At 42.2% G+C, this 18,483-nt stretch overlaps 1 protein-coding gene across 1 annotated transcript in view; it reads left to right on the forward strand.

Moving 5' to 3' along the window:
* The window catches only part of SLC20A2 (solute carrier family 20 member 2), a 100,559-nt gene that overhangs the window by 23,268 nt on the left and 58,808 nt on the right, over positions 1–18,483 (forward strand). The gene's annotated exons all lie outside the window — the stretch shown is intronic.

Genomic DNA, 18,483 nt, shown 5'->3' on the forward strand with positions numbered 1-18,483 from the left:
AACGTTTTGCAGATTGACTTCTGCCCCTACCTCGGCTTGGTTGTTTATCATGGCCAGTGCCGCCACTACTACCCTCCTCCTCTGACGCCGTCATCACCTCATCACCTGGTTCCCACGTCCTGTCTAAAACAACATCATCATCATAGCCTTCCTCATCATCCCCGCCACTTCTGTCACTGTGTGGTGAATGTGATGTGACATCATGGCGGGCTCCATGCCCCCCCTCATTACTGCGTCTGCCACCACGGCTACCACCACCAAACCCCCACTACCGCAGCTATGCGTCTCGGACACCGCTTCCACCTTTACCACCGCCGCAACACACTCCGTTGGCTGACTCGCGGAAAACAAATCATCATCAGCACTATGTTGTTCAGTATCTTCCTTCGCACCCGAGGAGATGTCTCTTAGGACTCTCAGGAAAGATGGCTTCCCGCTAGGAAGGGTGAGCGAAGACATAGATGATGGAATGGAAACGCTAGAAATACCTATATTACTACTGTCACTGTGCCAAGGAACTGTAGAGGATCTGGAATCCAACGAAACCTGGCTTGAAGCCAGATCGTCAGAGTCTTCCTGCTGAGATGACCGCGAGCCAGCCAACCAGTCCACAATGGCAGTATTGTCTAAAGTAACCCGCCCACCGTAGGAGATGGACAAGTCTGGCTTGCTGATACTGCTACTACTACCAGCAGGCACATGGCTGCTGCTACTAGTGGAACTGGGCACATGTCTTGTGCCACAAATGCTGGTACTACTGGGTTTGGCACCAACAGATCCAACATTTGGACTGGAAGAGGAGACGACATGGGTGTTTTTTCCTCTACCCCGTCCTTTCACAACCTTTTTTTTACCAGACATTTCACTGCTGGAGTGCAGCAAGTTGAATCAAAACCCGGGGGATGAGCCCCTTCTAAAAGCGTATTCACACACTGGCTTGGCAAATGGCAATGAATGAGAATTTCTATCAGCCACGCCGCGGTGCACTCAGGGAATGCTGGGCCTTGTAGTACTACTACAAAGGCTGCCTGTATTGCAAGTTGGATTGTTATTTCGTTATGTTAACGGCCGGGGATGAGCCCCTTCTAAAAGCGTATTCACACTGACACTGGCTTGGCAAATGGCAATGAATGAGAATTTCTATCAGCCACGCCGCGGTGCACTCAGGGAATGCTGGGCCTTGTAGTACTACTACTACTACTACTACAAAGGCTGCCTGTATTGCAAGTTGGATTGTTATTTCGTTATGTTAACGGCCGGGGATGAGCCCCTTCTAAAAGCGTATTCACACACTGGCTTGCCAAATGGCAATGAATGAGAATTTCTATCAGCCACGCCGCAATGCACTCAGGGAATGCTGGGCCTTGTAGTACTACTAGGCTGCCTGTATTGCAAGTTGGATTGTTATTTCGTTATGTTAACGGCCGGGGATGAGCCCCTTCTAAAAGCGTATTCACTCACTGGCTTGGCAAATGGCAATGAATGAGAATTTCTATCAGCCACGCCGTGGTGCACTCAGGGAATGCTGGGCCTTGTAGTACTACTAGGCTGCCTGTATTGCAAGTTGGATTGTTATTTCGTTATGTTAACGGCCAGGGATAAGCCCCTTCTAAAAGTGTATTCACACACTGGCTTGCCAAATGGCAATGAAGGAGAATTTCTATCAGCCACGCCGTGGTGCACTCAGGGAATGCTGGGCCTTGTAGTACTACTAGGCTGCCTGTATTGCAAGTTGGATTGTTATTTCGTTATGTTAACGGCCGGGGATGAGCCCCTTCTAAAAGCGTATTCACACTGACACTGGCTTGGCAAATGGCAATGAATGAGAATTTCTATCAGCCACTGTGCACTGACTCAGGGAATGCTGGGCGTTATAGTACTACAAAGCCTGCCTGTATTGCAAGTTGGATGCAACCGGGATGAGCCCCTTATAAAAGCGTATTCACACACTGGCTGAGTAGTGAGTAGTGGATGAGCCCTTCGATTGCTGGATTCCTGCCTTTTAGATTCCTAAAGCTTTCCCTTACTGCACAGAGATGCTATCCCTACAGCTCCTGTCTGTAAAATGGCCGCTGAGCTCCGTGCATAGACTTTTATTGCAGGCTTGAGCCCGCCCCTATGCTGCCTCCCGATTGGCTGGGAGAGCCGTTTGCAAGGCATTATGGGGTAGCCTGATGTGAGGTGATCTTGTGAAATCCTCCATTTTAGATGTAACATGTGGCAGGCGCCAAAATGTAGCCGGGTTCGGTCAAAACGGGTTCGGCCGAACCCTGTGAAGTTCGGATTCGCTGCGAACCGAACTTTTCCCGAAGTTCGGACCGAAACTGGGTTCGGTTGTCCCGGTTCGCTCATCTCTAGTCACGGGATCAAGAGAAGGCAGAGTTACTAAATGGGTTATTTTGCTCTGAATATACAACAGAAGAAAGAGCAGCTGATGTAGCCGGTCCAAGGGCTCCAGGTCTTCCCCGGGTAATTATAGACCAATAAGCTTAACATCCATTGTGGGAAAAATATTTGAGGGGCTATTGAGGGACTATATACAGGATTATGTGACAAAAATAGTATTATAAGTGACAGCCAGCACGGTTTTACTAAGGACAGAAGTTGTCAAACACACCTGATTTGTTTTTTTGAAGAGGTGAGCAGAAGCCTAGACAGAGGGGCCGCAGTGGATATAGTGTTTTTGGACTTACACTGTCCCTCATAAACGCCTAATGGGTAAATTAAGGTCTATAAGTTTAGAAAGTAGTGTGTAATTCGATTGGAAGTTGTCTCAAGGACCGTATCCAGAGAGTTGTGGTCAATGATTCCTACTCTGAATGGTCCCCAGTTATAAGTGGTGTACCCCAGGGATCAGTGCTAGGACCACATTTAATCAACTTATTTATTAAGGATATAGAGGATAGGATTAAGAGTACTGTTTGTATTTTTGCAGATGACACCAAGCTATCTAGTATAGTTCAGTCTATGGAAGAAGTTCATAAATTACAAGCCGATTTGGACACACTGAGTTTTTGGGCATCCACTTTGCAAATGAGGTTTAATGTAGATAAATGTAAAGTTATGCATCTGGGTACCAACAACCTGCATGCATCATATGTCCTAGGGGGAGCTACACTGGGGGAGTCACTTGTTGAGAAGGATCTGGGTGTACGTGTAGATCATAGACTTAATAAAAGCATGCAATGTGAATCAGCTGCTTCAAAGGCCAGCAAAATATTGTCGTGTATTAAAAGTGGCATTTTATAAAGCATTAGTGAGGCCTCATCTAGAATATGCAGTTCAGTTCTGGACTCCAGTTCATAGAAAGGATGCCCTGGAGTTTGAAAAAATACAAAGAAGAGCAACTAAACTAATAAGGGGCATGGAGAATCTAAGTTATGAGGAAAGATTAAAGGAATTAAACCTATTTAGACTTGAAAAGAGACGACTAATGGGGGACATGATTAACTTATATAAATATATGAATGGCCCATACAAAAAATATGGTGAAATCCTGTTCCATTTAAAAGCCCCTCAAAAGACAAGGGGGCACTCCCTCTGTCTGGAGAAAAAAAGGTTTAATCTGCAGAGACAACAAGCCTTTTTTACTGTGAGAACTGTGAATCTATGGAATAGTCTACCGCAGGAGCTGGTCACTATGTACACTACCGTTCAAAAATTTGGGGTCGCCCAGACAATTTTGTGTTTTCCATGAAAACTCACACTTATATTTATCAAATGAGTTGCAAAATGACTAGAAAATATAGTCAAGACATTGACAAGGTTAGAAATAATGATTTTTATTTTAAATAATAATTTTCTCCTTCAAACTTTGCTTTCGTCAAAGAATGCTCCATTTGCAGCAATTACAGCATTGCAGACCTTTGGCATTCTAGCTGTTAATTTGCTGAGGTAATCGGGAGAAATTTCACCCCATGCTTCCAGAAGCCCCTCCCACAAGTTGGATTGGGTTGATGGACACTTCTTGTGTACCATACGGTCAAGCTGCTCCCACAACAGCTCTATGGGGTTGAGATCTGGTGACTCCGCTGGCCACTCCATTACAGATAGAATACCAGCTGCCTGCTTCTTCCCTAAATAGTTCTTGCATAATTTGGAGGTGTGCTTTGGGTCATTGTCCTGTTGTAGGATGAAATTGGCTCCAATCAAGTGCTGTCCACAGGGTATGGCATGGCGTTGCAAAATGGAGTGATAGCCTTCCTTATTCAAAATCCCTTTTACCTTGTACTAATCTCCCACTTTACCAGCACCAAAGCAACCCCAGACCATCACACTACCTCCACCATGCTTGACAGATGGCGTCAGGCACTCTTCCAGCATCTTTTCAGTTGTTCTGCTTCTCACAAATGTTCTTCTGTGTGATCCAAACACCTCAAACTTCGATTCGTCTGTCCATAACACTTTTTTCCAATCTTCCTCTGTCCAATGTCTGTGTGATTTTGCCCATATTAATCTTTTCCTTTTATTAGCCAGTCTCAGATATAGCTTTTTCTTTGCCACTCTGCCCTGAAGACCAGCATCCCGGAGTCGCCTCTTCACTGTAGATGTTTTGCGGGTACTATTTAATGAAGCTGCCAGTTGAGGACCTGTGAGGCGTCTATTTCTCAAACTAGAGACTCTAATGTACTTGTCTTGTTGCTCAGTTGTGCAGCGGGGCCTCCCACTTCTCTTTCTACTCTTGTTAGAGCCTGTTTGTGCTGTCCTCTGAAGGGAGTAGTACACACCGTTGTAGGAAATCTTCAGTTTCTTGGCAATTTCTTGCATGGAATAGCCTTAATTTCTAAGAACAAGAATAGACTGTCGAGTTTCACATGAAAACTCTCTTTTTCTAGCCATTTTGAGAGTTTAATCGAACCCACAAATGTAATGCTCCAGATTCTCAACTAGCTTAAAGGAAGGTCAGTTTTATTGCTCCTCTAAACAGCAAAACTGTTTACAGCGGTGCTAACATAATTGCACAAGGGTTTTCAAGGGTTTTCTAATCATCCATTAGCCTTCTAACACAGTTAGCAAACACAATGTACCATTAGAACACTGGAGTGATGGTTGCTGGAAATGGGCCTCTATACACCTATGTAGATATTGCATTAAAAACCAGACGTTTGCAGCTAGAATAGTCATTTAGCACATTAAGCCCTTAACGCTCAGTGGCGTACTATTCCGTCATGGAATCCGCCCTGTTTCGCTCCATGACAGAATAGTACGTCACGGGAGTAACTGCCATTTCGGCCGTCCTCCCGATACATACAGGAGCTGTGACAGCTGCTGTCTCGTACAGCAGCTGCCGCAGCTCCTACAGCGGGGACCGATCGCTGTGTCCCCGCTGATTAACCCCTTAAAAGCCGCGATCAATAGAGATCGCGGCTTTTTAGGGGTTAAGCTACCATCGCCGGCCTGCTACACGATAGCGGCCGGCGATGGTGACTATGGCAACCGGACACCAAACAATGGCATCCGGCTATGCCATTGACAGAAGCCTAGTGGGTCCTGACAAAGTCAGGGCCCACTATGCTTGCTGTCAGTGAGTAGCTGACCGCTCTAATACACTGCACTACGCATGTAGTGCAGTGCATTAAAATAGCGATCATGGCCTCCTGCCCTCAAGTCCCCTAGTGGGACAAAGTAATAAAGTAAAGAAAAAGTTAAAAAAAGATGTGTAAAAATAAGAAAATAAAAGTTTTAAAAGTAATAAAAGTAAAAATCCCCTTTTTCCCTTATCAGTCCTTTATTATTAATAAAAATAGATAAATAAACTATACATAATTGGTATCGCCGCATCCGTAACGGCCTGAACTACAAAATTATTTTGTTATTTATCCCGCACGGTGAACGCCGTAAAAGAAAATAAAAATAAACCGTACCACAATCAGAATTGCTTGGTCACTTCACCTCCCAAAAAATGGAATAAAAAGAGATTGAAAAGTCGCATGTACCTAAAAATGGTAATGATTGAATCTACAGTTCGTTACGCAAAAAATAAGTCCTCGCACGGCTTTATTGATGGAAAAATAAAAAAGTTCTGGCTCTTAGAATATGGTGACACAAAAAGTTAATGATTTTTTACAAAACGTATCTTATTGTGCAAACGCCATAAGACATAAAAAAACTATAAACATATGGTATCGCCGTAATCGTATCGCCCCGCAGAATAAAGTGAATATGTCATTTATAGCGCACGGTGAACGCTGTAAAAAAATAGAATAAAAAAACAATAGTAGAATTGCTGTTTTTTAGACATAACGCCACCTAAAGATAGAATAAAAACTGATCAAAAAGCCACATGCACCCCAAGAAAACTATAATGAATTCCTCAAGGGGTCTAGTTTCCAAAATGGGGTCACTTTTGGGGGGTTTCCACTGTTTTGGCACAAGACCTCTTCAAACCGGACATGGTGCCTAATAAAAAGGAGGGCTCAAAATCCTCTAGATGCTCCTTTGCTTCGGAGGCCGGTGCTTCAGTCCATTACCGCACTAGGGCCACATGTGGGATATTTCTCAAAACTGCAGAATCTGGGCAATAAGTATTAAGTTGCGTTTCACTGGTAAAACCTTTTGTGTTATAGAAAAAAATGGTATAAAATGGATTTTCTGACAAAAATAAATATGTACATTTCACCTCTACTTTGCTCTAAATTCCTGTGAAACACCTAAAGAGTTCATAAACTTTCTAAATGCTGTTGTGAATACTTTGAGGGGTCTAGTTTCTAAAATGGGGTGTTTCATAGGGGTTTCTAATATGTAGGCCCCTCAAAGCAACTTCAGAACTGAACTGGAACCTAAAAAAAAACAAAAACGAGGCAATACTTCGCTTCTCCTAATGAGCATTGCCTACTCCAAGACGACCCCAGTTTTGACCGTTTGTATAAACGGAGACCCCTATTAGACCGTTTCATTTCAATGATGACGGATCAGGTGCAAATGGTTTGTTTGTCTCCATTGCGGAAGGGTTCCGTTGTTTTGACGGAATCAATACTGTAGTCGACTGCGCTATTGATTCCGGCAAAAAAACTGAACCTTGCCGGAATGGTGACAAACGGAAACCATTAGCAATGTTTCGGTCACCATTGATATCAATGGTGATGACTTTCCGTTGTGGGGTTCACCCGACGGAAACCTCAGATGGAATCCCTGAACAGAAAGCGAACGCTGATGTGAACCGGCCATAAGCCAATCCATATGCTCTAGCTACACCTGCAGACATATTGTCTACATACAGCTGCAGCAGAAGCTGAGATTCGGCAGCTATGAATGTTAGCATGATTACAATTAGTAAATGAACTAAAATAATGTCACTACTTAAACAATTTCCTGTATACAGTATGGTACAATAGGAAAGATTTTTTTTTTTTAAAGTCTTGTAAAGTATAAAGGAAAAGAAAGTCTAAATGGAGGGCCAACACTTTATATGGCTTTATTACACATTCTTAATCACTTTGATCCTGCCCGTTCAACCCTTTAGATACTGCGGTTGCGATTAAAACGTTAGAATACCGGGGACGGCCCCCTCCGTTGTGCCCCCACCACCCCCCGCGTGACGCAATCCCGGTGTGCCGATGGTTGTCATGGCAGCCTGGGGGCCCAATGAAGGCCGGCGGCGCCGCTAGCAGCCGCTGCCACGCCACTATAGCAGGGAGGTATCTCTCTGCTCTCTACTAGTGCCACTGTAGCTCCCTGAAGTGTAGCTATAGGTGTCGCAGCGGTCGCAATTGCGACCAGGCCCCGAAGCCAGGGGGCCCCCCGCACCACATCAATAAAAAGTTACTATAGTAACTCGGGCCGCGGGCCCCTGTTACTATAGTAACTGACAGTACACTTACCTTCCTGGTTGCGGAGCGCAGCAGAGGTCCTGATGTCACAACGCTATGCGCCGCGCTCAACATCATGATCCTGGATAGAGTCAGGACAGAACTTCCGCCGTGGCTGAAGAGGAGGGTAAGATTAATATCCCTGTCTGCTGAAGCTGATTGGCGGGGTCCGACTCCCGGGAGCCGGCCAATCAGCTGTTTTGAAGGGACCGCAGCACTCGTACTCATTCCGGTCACTTGCTCACACTGTCAATCCGTGTCGGCGATTCAGTGTGAGCGAGTAACGGAAATTAAGGGGAAGCAGCTCTTGTACAAGTGCTGCGGCCCCTTCAAAACAGCCGATTGTCGTTCTCCCAGGAGTCGGACCCCAACACATCAGCTATTGATGGCCTATCCAGAGGATAGGCCATCAATGTTTAGGGACTGGAAAACCCCTTTAAGCCTACCATGTAGCAGGCTTAGAGGGCCCATGAGACAGGATCACAGATTGTGTGATGCTGTCTGCTGGGCCCTGTATCTAAGCCAATCACATGGTAGGCTTAGATACATGGCCAATATGTGATCCTGTCTTTAGATACAGGGGGCCCTGTATGCACACAGTAATCTTATATTGTATAAGATTACTGTCTGCTGGACCCTATATCTAAACCTACCGTGTGGTAGGCTTAAATACAGGGCCCATCAGACAGGATCTCACATGGACCCTGTATCTAAGCCTAACACATGTGTTACTAATCGTTTTTTGTGTGTTTTCATACAGGTTCGGTCGTTGGACTATGTCGGATTCCAGGACTACTTCGATGACAGCTTTTTTTATTATCAATAAAATGGTTAATGAGGATTGTGTGGGTTTTTTCTATTTCAATAAAAAAAATTTTCTATGTCTTCTATGTTTGTTTTTTTTAACTATATTACAACCGCCTTAGTAATGGCGGCCGGCTGATTGACAGCGTCCATTGCTAAGGCGGGGCTTAGTGTTAGCCGGTGCAGAGGCGAACACTAACCTCCTTCATTACCCCGGTACCCACCGCCACCAGGGGTGCCAGAAAGAGCAGGGTACGATCCAGTACTTGACCATCTGTAGTGATGGTCGGGTAATGGGGCGGCCGCAGGCTGGTATTATCAGGCTGGGAAAGGCCAGAAATAGCGGCCCTTCCTGGTAATGCTAGGCTGCTGTTGATTTATTGTATCTGGCTGGTTATTAAAAATGGGGGGGGACCCCACGTCATTTAAAAAAAAATAATTCGAAAGAACGATGTGGGGTCCCCCCCAATTTTCATAACCAGCCAGATACAACACAGCAGCAGCAGGCAGCATTACCAGGTGTTTTTGGCCGTCCCCAGCCTAATTCTACCAGCCTGCGGCCGCCCTGTTGCCTGACCGTCGCTACAGATGGTCGGGGACTGGTTCATACCCGGCTCATCCCAGTACCCCTGGTGGCGGTGGGTACCGGGGGAATAATGGGGGTTAGTGATAGCCTCTGAACCTGCTAACATTAAGCCCCGCCTTAGTAATGGAGGTTGTCAATCAGCCAGCGGCCATTACTAAGGCGGTAATAATAAAGTTTACAAAAATACAAACACATAGAAAAAATATTTTATTGAAATAAAAAAACAACCCCCATTAACCATTTTATTGATAATAAAAAAACGCTGTCTTTGAAGTAGTCCTCGAATCCGAAGTAGTGCAACAACACAAACACACAAAAATAATTAGTAACACATAAAGAAGCAAAACAATTACTATTCTTACCTTTCCTGGGTCCAGCGCTGGAGCCGCAATGTCAGCAAGCTGGGCCCTATATCTAATCCTATCATGTGTGATACTGTCTGCTGAGCTACTGTATCCAATCCCATCATGTGTGATACTGTCTACTGGGCCCTATCTCTAATCATATCATGTGTAATACTGACTGCTGAGCCACTGTATCTAATCCTATAATGTGTGATACTGTCTGCTCAGCTGTGTATCTAATCCCATCATGTGTGAAACGGTCTGCTGGGCCTTATATCTAATCCTATCATAGGTGATACTGTCTGCTGGGCCACTGTATCTAATCCTATCATGTGTGATACTGTCTGCTGAGCCAATGTATCTAATCCTATCCATAGTTTATAGGGTTGTAGTGCTATAGATATGCTATGCTGTCTCCTATACACACACACACACACACACACACATTTTTTTGGGGGGGGACACATATGTATTGGGGCTATTTCCCCTGCCATTTTAAATCCTTAGTGACGCCCCTGGCTGCTAGTGCTGCATTGTTGGGTCACTTAGGAGACCCAGCGATGCAGCTGAAAGCTGCGGACCGTCGGCCATGAGAAGTTTGCGTGGGGGGGCCCAATAAGAACTTTTGCATCGGGGCCCATGAGCCTTTAGCTACGCCCCTGCTACTGCCTTTCCTTTGGAGCTCATCTGGAATAGACGTGCACCTGCACCAACAGAGGAAGCGCCCACCTCCATTGAGAACTGCCGAGATACGTCAGGATGATGGAGGATCGAGGCTGAAGTGAAGGCTTTCTAGCGGCTAATAAATGCGGACTCTGCCTCTGGAGTCCACACCTTGGCGTTCACACCCTTCTTGGTAAGGGTAGAGATGGGAGCCGTCAGAGATGAGAAGTTTGGAATAAACTGCCGGTAGAAATTGGCGAATCCCAGTTTTATGGTGTAGAAACGTTGCAATTCGCACAAAACCCTTGCGATATTTCTGCCAGATGAAAAAAGTGGGTGGAGCTTAGCCAAAGGGGGCTGTGCCACCGAAGCTCGATAAATGTACTATAAGTTAACTGGCGTAACTTATAGCGCAAAGCTAGGAGCTGGCGTAGATTTGATTTTCTGGCGCATGGACGGACAGAAATGCTTCTAATTAATTAAGAGCCGTGTGCCTTTTGAAAAAACTCTCTTTAGATTTTATCAGCTGATGCTCTGCTCAGGAACTCCAGCGATAGGAAACCCTTGAAGCCACTGACTAAATGTCAGGATCAGTGCTGGAGTACCGAGCAAAGCGCTAGCTGATGCTCTGCTCAGGGACTCCAGCAATAAGCAACGTGAGAGCCCCTTGCAGTCATGCGATTGATAAAACGCTGACACAAACCGCACAGGAAGCAAGCCCACAGTCACGTGGGGCCGTGTCGGCGCATCATCAGTACTAGAAAAGCTCCAGGACTTCTGGGAACAATTCACCGGGTTTGAACTGCACGATTTAGTACCGAATTTTGAATTAAAGTACATTAGTGACTTCTTTTTACATGAAAATATGAATGCAAAGCAATTTTTGGTCCCCGGATAACCCCTTTAATATTGTGGATGGATGGTCCTTGTTTCTCCTCTTCAACCAGTAAATCTCTTTAGATTAAATCTGGTATATGAAACGCTAGTCTTAATAAATTTAACCTATAGAGTTCCTGGTGGTTTTTTGTTATATAATTCTGAGTGCCTGTTGGCGACTATGATATTAGCAATACTATTAATAGTATCTGCTCTGTGACCGAACAGAAAGTTTATGGGAAAACTACTATGGGATCAGTTTAAAGCGTGTGCTTTGCATGTGCTCAATTGTAACAGAAAAGACTGAGAATGCAGTTCAAATAAAGCAATTAATGGAATCACTTCGAGAATCACAATTAAAACACCCGCCATCAACTGTCACGGCATCAATAAACATTGATGGGCCTGATGGCAAAGGCCTTTTATTTTGATTTGACAGACAAAGCTTTAACTCCTAGACTAATCTTTTATACCCTTAGATCTTCGTGTATTTGTTGGCTCTTGCTTGTCACATTCTGTAGTTAAAATAGAACTTCGTGAGCTATTAAAAAAGACATTGGCAGACCTTCAAATGCTCAGCTGAACTATGACCTTTTGCCTAAATGAATATGAGTGGCGACAGCAATCAGCACTCCTCTGAACAGACAGTATAAATAGTTTTACAGAATACTACAACCTGCTTGTAGTTCAAGATTTCTGCTGGGTTATCTGAAGTTCAACATCTAAAATGCACAAAGAACTGCTTTACTTGTGAGCCGTAATTGGCAAAAAAGGGAGCCCTCTACTGAAATAAAGTCTTGGCTCTTTTCCAGTTAGCTTCATAGCAAAGAATTTCAATAGCAATAGGGGCACAGAGTGGCACAAGTTTTCCTTATCAATGAAAAGACTGATGTGCAGTGGACAAAACTTCTTTTAGGTGCAATAAATGTGTATGAAAACACTAGGAAGCAGCAAGTCTTAATGGGGCAGTACAATAATAAAATCCCACATGTGTTCCAGTATATTTAATGATTCTTTGCATTTGTTCGATCGCTAATAATAGAAATTAAAGACAGCGAGAGCTTCATAAAAAAAATATGTGGATGAGAAAAATAATGCCTTCTGTTTACTGGAAAGCTGAATACAATTTATTGTTAAATGGTCACTATGAATATCGACAAACTATAATTACTGTATCCAAGTGCCTGACTGAGATAGCTGCCATCCAACACGTGAAAAAGTCTGCCAAAAAAAGTTTGGCTGGCTCCATTTATTTTAATCAGTCGAATTCTAATTTTATTCCTCATTTATTGAAATGTGTTACAGCTCCAGCACAGAAATAGAAGCTTAAAGAATGAATGAATGATGTAAACATAAAAATAGACGATTGATAGAAAAACTTTTATCAAAGAAGGTTTCGAATATGGTACTTAACTACATAGAAGCTGACACTATTCTTACTTACAGTTTAGTTTTTTCAGGTTGGCTAATACATCTATACCCTTTTATGAAATAAACAAGCATTTTTACTTCAGCAGGCTCTCATGGAGATAAGAAAAATAGCGTTCATTTAGAATTACATTTAGAATTCTATCACACATTGGATTATTCTGAATAATAAGTGCTACCAGACAGAAACTATCACACGTGGCAGATTTGCTGCAGATATTTCTCGGAATGAAAAACGTATTTCTATATACCTGAAAGTGGTTGTTTCTGCAGCACACACAGATTTCTGCAAGCCCCATTCATGAACAGGACATTCGAAAAGAAATCTGCCGCATATGTTGACACGTAGCAGAAATGGTGTCGCAGAAAGCCGTAGCACTACCGCACAAATCACAATAGAGTAATGTTCAAAAAAATAGCAATCCAACATCATTAACCTGATGAATGTTTTTGGTAGAAGTGATATTTCTACATAGCTAATAATTTATTTATAAGAGTAGTAGAAAAAAAAAAACAGAGCCAACAATTAGGACATGCATGCCGCTCATTCTGAGAAATTGAATCATTCATTGAAGGGGGCTTGTTCAAAATAATAGAGGTGAAGAGTTCAATTCATTCTGTGGAATAACAGGAGTAAATGTTGGCCCTTATTTAAGGCAGGAGGGTGCACATGTTGGTTATAGCGCATTTCCTTCTGAAATACTAGGAAAAATGGGTAGTTCCAGACATTGTTCTGATGAAAATTGTACTTTGACTAAAAAGTTGATTGGAGAGGGAAAAACATATAGAGAAGTGCAGCAAATTATAGGCTGCTGAGCTAAAATGTTCTCAAATGCCTTGAAGTGGCAACCAAAACCTGAAAGACGCGAAAGGAATCGGGGAAAGGAAGCGGGGAACTACTGTTCGAAGAATAGCCAAAATGGCAAAGGCTCAGCCAATGATCACCTCCAGAAAGATCAAAAGAGATCTGAAGTTACCAGTGAACACTGCTACAATCAGCAGTAGTCACGGGCACGGCCGACCGCCATCCGCATTTATGGGCCGTGCTCCCATTATAAAGTATGGGTGCACGGTCCGTAAAATAAAAAAATAGGACATGTCCTATTTTTTTCGGAAAGTTTCTACGGCACGGACACCTTCCCGTAAATATACGGGAAGGTGTTCGTCGGCCATAGAAATGAATGGGTCTGCAATTACGGACGATTTTACGATCGTGTGCATGGGGCCAAAGTGAAGCCAAGTTATCAGCAAAAACTCCCTGCAAAGTCCCGTTGTTGAAAAAAAGACATGTCCAGAATAGGTTAAGATTAACAAGGAACACATTAACTGGCCCAAAGAGAAATAGCGCAACATTTTGTGGACTGATGAAAGCAAAATCGTTCTTTTTGGGTCTAGTGGCTGCAGACAGTATGTCAGACGACCCCCCGAGCACTGAATTCAAGCCACAGTACACTGTGAAGACAGTAAAGCATGATGTTGCAAAAATCATGATATGGGGACGTTTCTCATACCATGGTGTTGGGCCTATTTATCACATATAAGGGATCAAGGATCAGTTTGAATATATCAAAATACTTGAGGAGATGATGTTGCCCTATGCCAAAGAAGAAATGCCCTTGAAATGGGTTTCAACACGACAATGACCCAAAACACACGAGTAAGCGAACAACATCTTGGTTACAGACAAACAGGATTGGGGTAATGGCGTGGCTAGGCCAATCCCCTGACCTCAATCCCATAGAAAACTTGTGAGGTGATATCAAATATAAGGCTTATGAGGCAAAACCCAAAAATGCAGGAGAACTGTGAACTATAGTCCAATCTTCCTGGACTGGAATACGTGTTCAGAGGTGCCAGAAATTGGTCGACTCCATGCAACACAGATGTCAAGCAGTTCTCAGAAACATTGGTAATGCCACTAAATATTAGTTCAGTAAAGTGAAATCTGAAACATTTTTTCAGTTTTATACATTCCATTTTTAAGTTTTTAAATAAAAATGCTACCACTAATATTTGTTTGAACAGCCTCATATTCCTTTTTCTTTACTTTCTGTAAAGGAATAAACACAAACTGGATAAATGTTGTTATTGTGTTGATTTGGAATTGAGAACGTGTAGCATTTCCAGTGCATTTAGGCAAATAAAAGTTATTATCATGATTTTGCACTTTATTAGCTTTTTTTAAACTCACTGCTATTTTTTTGAACACTACTGTAGATGGAGTTTTTGCTACGGTCACAGTTTTTTTTTTAAATAAACAGTCCATGGAACAGTTTCCTAGATTGATTCCTGTGAAAGTCATTGAGAAAAACAATGCTGCTGCATTTTGAGGTGCAAAGTGGACACATTTCTGTTGCTCCACCTAAAGTGCACATTTTCTAAGGTAAACTTTTATATTTCATCAAAAAATATCTGCATAAAAAGATACTGTACATTACTGACAACAGAAATAAATATTCAATAATTTACCGGTGTATATATAACAACAGATATGTTCTTGCTGTGTACTGAGAGAATGCGCGAAAGCACTAATATCAAAGTAGCACGTACAGTCACGGTGGCAATAAATAACAAATGTCATACAAAATCCATTACTATCATGGCCTGTGATATCATAAGAAAGCTGCCTGCAGCGAGGAAGCATAAGTGTGAGAGTGGACTTGTATAATGGAATTTGAAGTATCTGGAATCAGACAGAAACCGCGAAGGACAAAAAAAGAACAATTTTAGCACTCATTTATTTTGTACATTGCAATATACATCTTGCTCTTTTGTTACTTCTGGCTTAGAGACACAGGTAACCGAGGACTGGACTGGTCTCTATAATACTTGATGAAGGTCTTAAAACATTGTAAATAACAAAACTTAAATACATTACCTGATTTAAATCGATTGCATTTACTTTTTGGAAGCAAAACACCGGATAGGCAGTGAACAAAAAGTTGGTGGCAGGGGATCAAGTCGAAGGTAAGTATAGTAGAAAATTGCCCATTTTTTAATATGGGGAATATGTGCTGGTTCAAAGGGCTTGATAATGGTCAGAAAACCTGACTGATATAACACAAGGCTTACCTTGTAGAAAATTTTCATAATAAACTTCATGTCTAATTTCTTCATATTGAACCTCTGCTATAAAGCTCCTATTTCAATTGCAGAACGGTGGGCACTCTATTTAACACCCCTGCACGCTGACCTCAGTGCCAGTTATGTCTTTGTTCCCTAACCTGGTTTCCTATAATTTTGACTTAAATGTTGTTCTGCAAAGAGAGCCCGCACCATTGTGTAATATATAGGTGTTAATGTGAACTCAGTTGTTGGACCTGGGGTCCTTGTCCCTGCCTGCAGTCTGTTAATAGTCCTCAAACAATGCTAGAATCACTATTTTTTGGTCACCACCCCTCCCAAAATATAGAATAAAAAGTGATAAAAAAGTCGCATGTACGCCAAAATAGCACCAATAAAAACCGTCCCACAAAAAACAAGCACTTACACAGCTTTTTTGACTGAAAAATAAAACAGTTATGGCTCTCAGAATATGGTAACACAGAAAATAAATTATTTTATAAATAAGTGATTGTATTGCGCAAATGCTGCAAAAGATAAAAAAACTATATACATATGGTATCGCCGTAATCATAATCGACCCGCAAAATAAAGTAAAATGGTCATTTATAGCCCAGGGTGAGCGCTACAAAAAAATAAAAATAAAAACCATTGTCAGAATTGCTGGTTTTTGGTCACCTTGCTTGCGGAAAAATGGAATAAAAAGTGATTTAAAAAAAAATTAAAAAAAAAATCGCATGTACCCCAAAATGGTACCAATGAAAACTACAGATTGTCCCGCAACAAATAAGCCCTCACACAGCTACGGCGAAGAAAAAATAAAGAAGTTCTGGCTCTCGGAAAATATGGCGATGCAAAATGTGCAGTGTTTGTAAAAGCGGATATGATTGGGCACATTTATCAGTGCCACACCGGCCACATCTCTGCGGATTATTATTTATTTACCCCATTATTATACCACCTGACTATGCCCCTGATGTTCTCCGCACAGCTTACATATGCCCCCACATTATAAACTGAAATACCAGCAAAACGCCAAACGGCAAAATCTGCGTTCCAAAAGCCAAATGCCACTCCCTCCCTTCTGAGCGCTACAGCGTGCCCAAACAGCAGTTTACGCCCACAGATCTGGCATCGCCATACCCGGGAGAACCCGGTTAATATTTTATGAGGTATTTTTCTTCAGTGGCACAAACTGGGCACAACATATTGTGCACTAAAATGGCCTATCAGTGGAAAATTTTAATTTTCACTCTGCACCATCCGCTGCGCATTAACCCCTTCACGCAAGACATAGCATGAGCCCGCACCATACGATGCGGGTGTCAGCTGTGTATTAGAGCTGACACCCAGGACTAACGGACAGGAACGCGCTTTTACAGGAGCCTGTAAAAATGAAAATATACTGCAATACATTAGAATTGCAGTATATTGTACCAGTGATCTACTGATTGCTGGTTCAAGCCCCCTAGGGGGACTAATAAAATGTATAAAAACAAAAGTAAATTATTAGTGAAAAAATTACCAAAAAAAAAACCTTTTCACATTTTTCTCTAAAGTAATGCAAAAAAAAAAATAAAAAAATACACAAAATTGGTATCGCTACAATTACAATATACCATTATTTAACTCGCACAGTGAAAACCGTGAAAAATAAAGAATTTAAAACTGCAAAATCGCTGTTTTTTGGTCACCTTGGCTCTTCCAAAAAATGTTATAAAAAGTGCTCAAAAAGTTGTATGTACCAAAAAATGGTACCAATTAAAATTACAGCTCGTCCCGCAAAAAATAAGCCCTCACACCACTCCATTGACGGAAAAATAAAAAATGTATGGCTCTTGGAATGCAGGGAGGGAAAAACGAAAAAGACAAATGGATCAGTCCGGAAAGGGTTAATTACTTTCTAATGGAAAAAACATTTATGACCACATGTGGGGTATTGCCATACTCGGGAGAAATGCTTTACAAATGTTGGGGTGCTTTTTCCTCCTTTATCCTTTGTGAATATGAAAAAAATTCAAAATTTTAGTGGAAATAATGTTGATATTCATTTTCATGGCCTCATTCTAATAAATTCTGCAAAAGACCTGTGGGGTCTAAATGCTCACTATACCCCTAGATAGATTCCTTAAGTAGTGTAGTTTCCCAAATGGGGTCACTTTTGGGGGGGTTTCCACTGTTTTGGTCTCTCAGTGGCTTTGCAAATGCGACATGGCACCCGAAAACCATTTCAGCTTAATTTGAGCTCCAAATGCCAAACAGCGCTCCATCCCTTCTAAGCCCCGCTGTGGGTCCAAACAGCAGTTTATTACCACATATGGCGTATTTCCGTAATGTTTTACAAATGTTGGTGTGCTTTTTCTGAATTTTTTTCAGAAAAAAAAGTAGATTTTTAGATTTACAGACTAATTCCAACAACTGTGGGGTCAAAATGCTAACTTTACCCCTAGACAAATTCCTTGAGGAGTGTAGTTTCCAAAATGGGGTGACTTTTGGGGGGTTTCCATTATTTTGGTCCCTCCAACGCATTGCACTGAAAACTATTCCAGCAAAATCAAAATGGTGCTCCTTCCCTTCTGAGCCCTGTTGTGGGTCCAAACAGCAGTTTATTACCACATATGGGGTATTGCTATAATCGGGAGAAATTGCTTTACATATGTTGGGGTGTTTTTTCTCCTTTATTCCTTGTAAATTTTAACATTTCTACGTTTTTTCAGAAAAAAAGTAGATTTTCATCTTCACATACTAATTCAAATAAATTTAGCAAAAACACTGTGGGTTCAAAATGCTAACTGTACCCCTAGATTCCTTGAGGGGTGTAGTTTCCAAAATGGGGTCACTGTTGGGTGTCTTTACTGTTTTGGCCCCACAAGGCCTCTTCAAACCTGACATAGTGCCTAAAATATATTCT

The sequence above is a fragment of the Rhinoderma darwinii genome, chromosome 1 (assembly GCF_050947455.1).
Source record: "Rhinoderma darwinii isolate aRhiDar2 chromosome 1, aRhiDar2.hap1, whole genome shotgun sequence".
Lineage (NCBI taxonomy): Eukaryota > Metazoa > Chordata > Amphibia > Anura > Rhinodermatidae > Rhinoderma > Rhinoderma darwinii.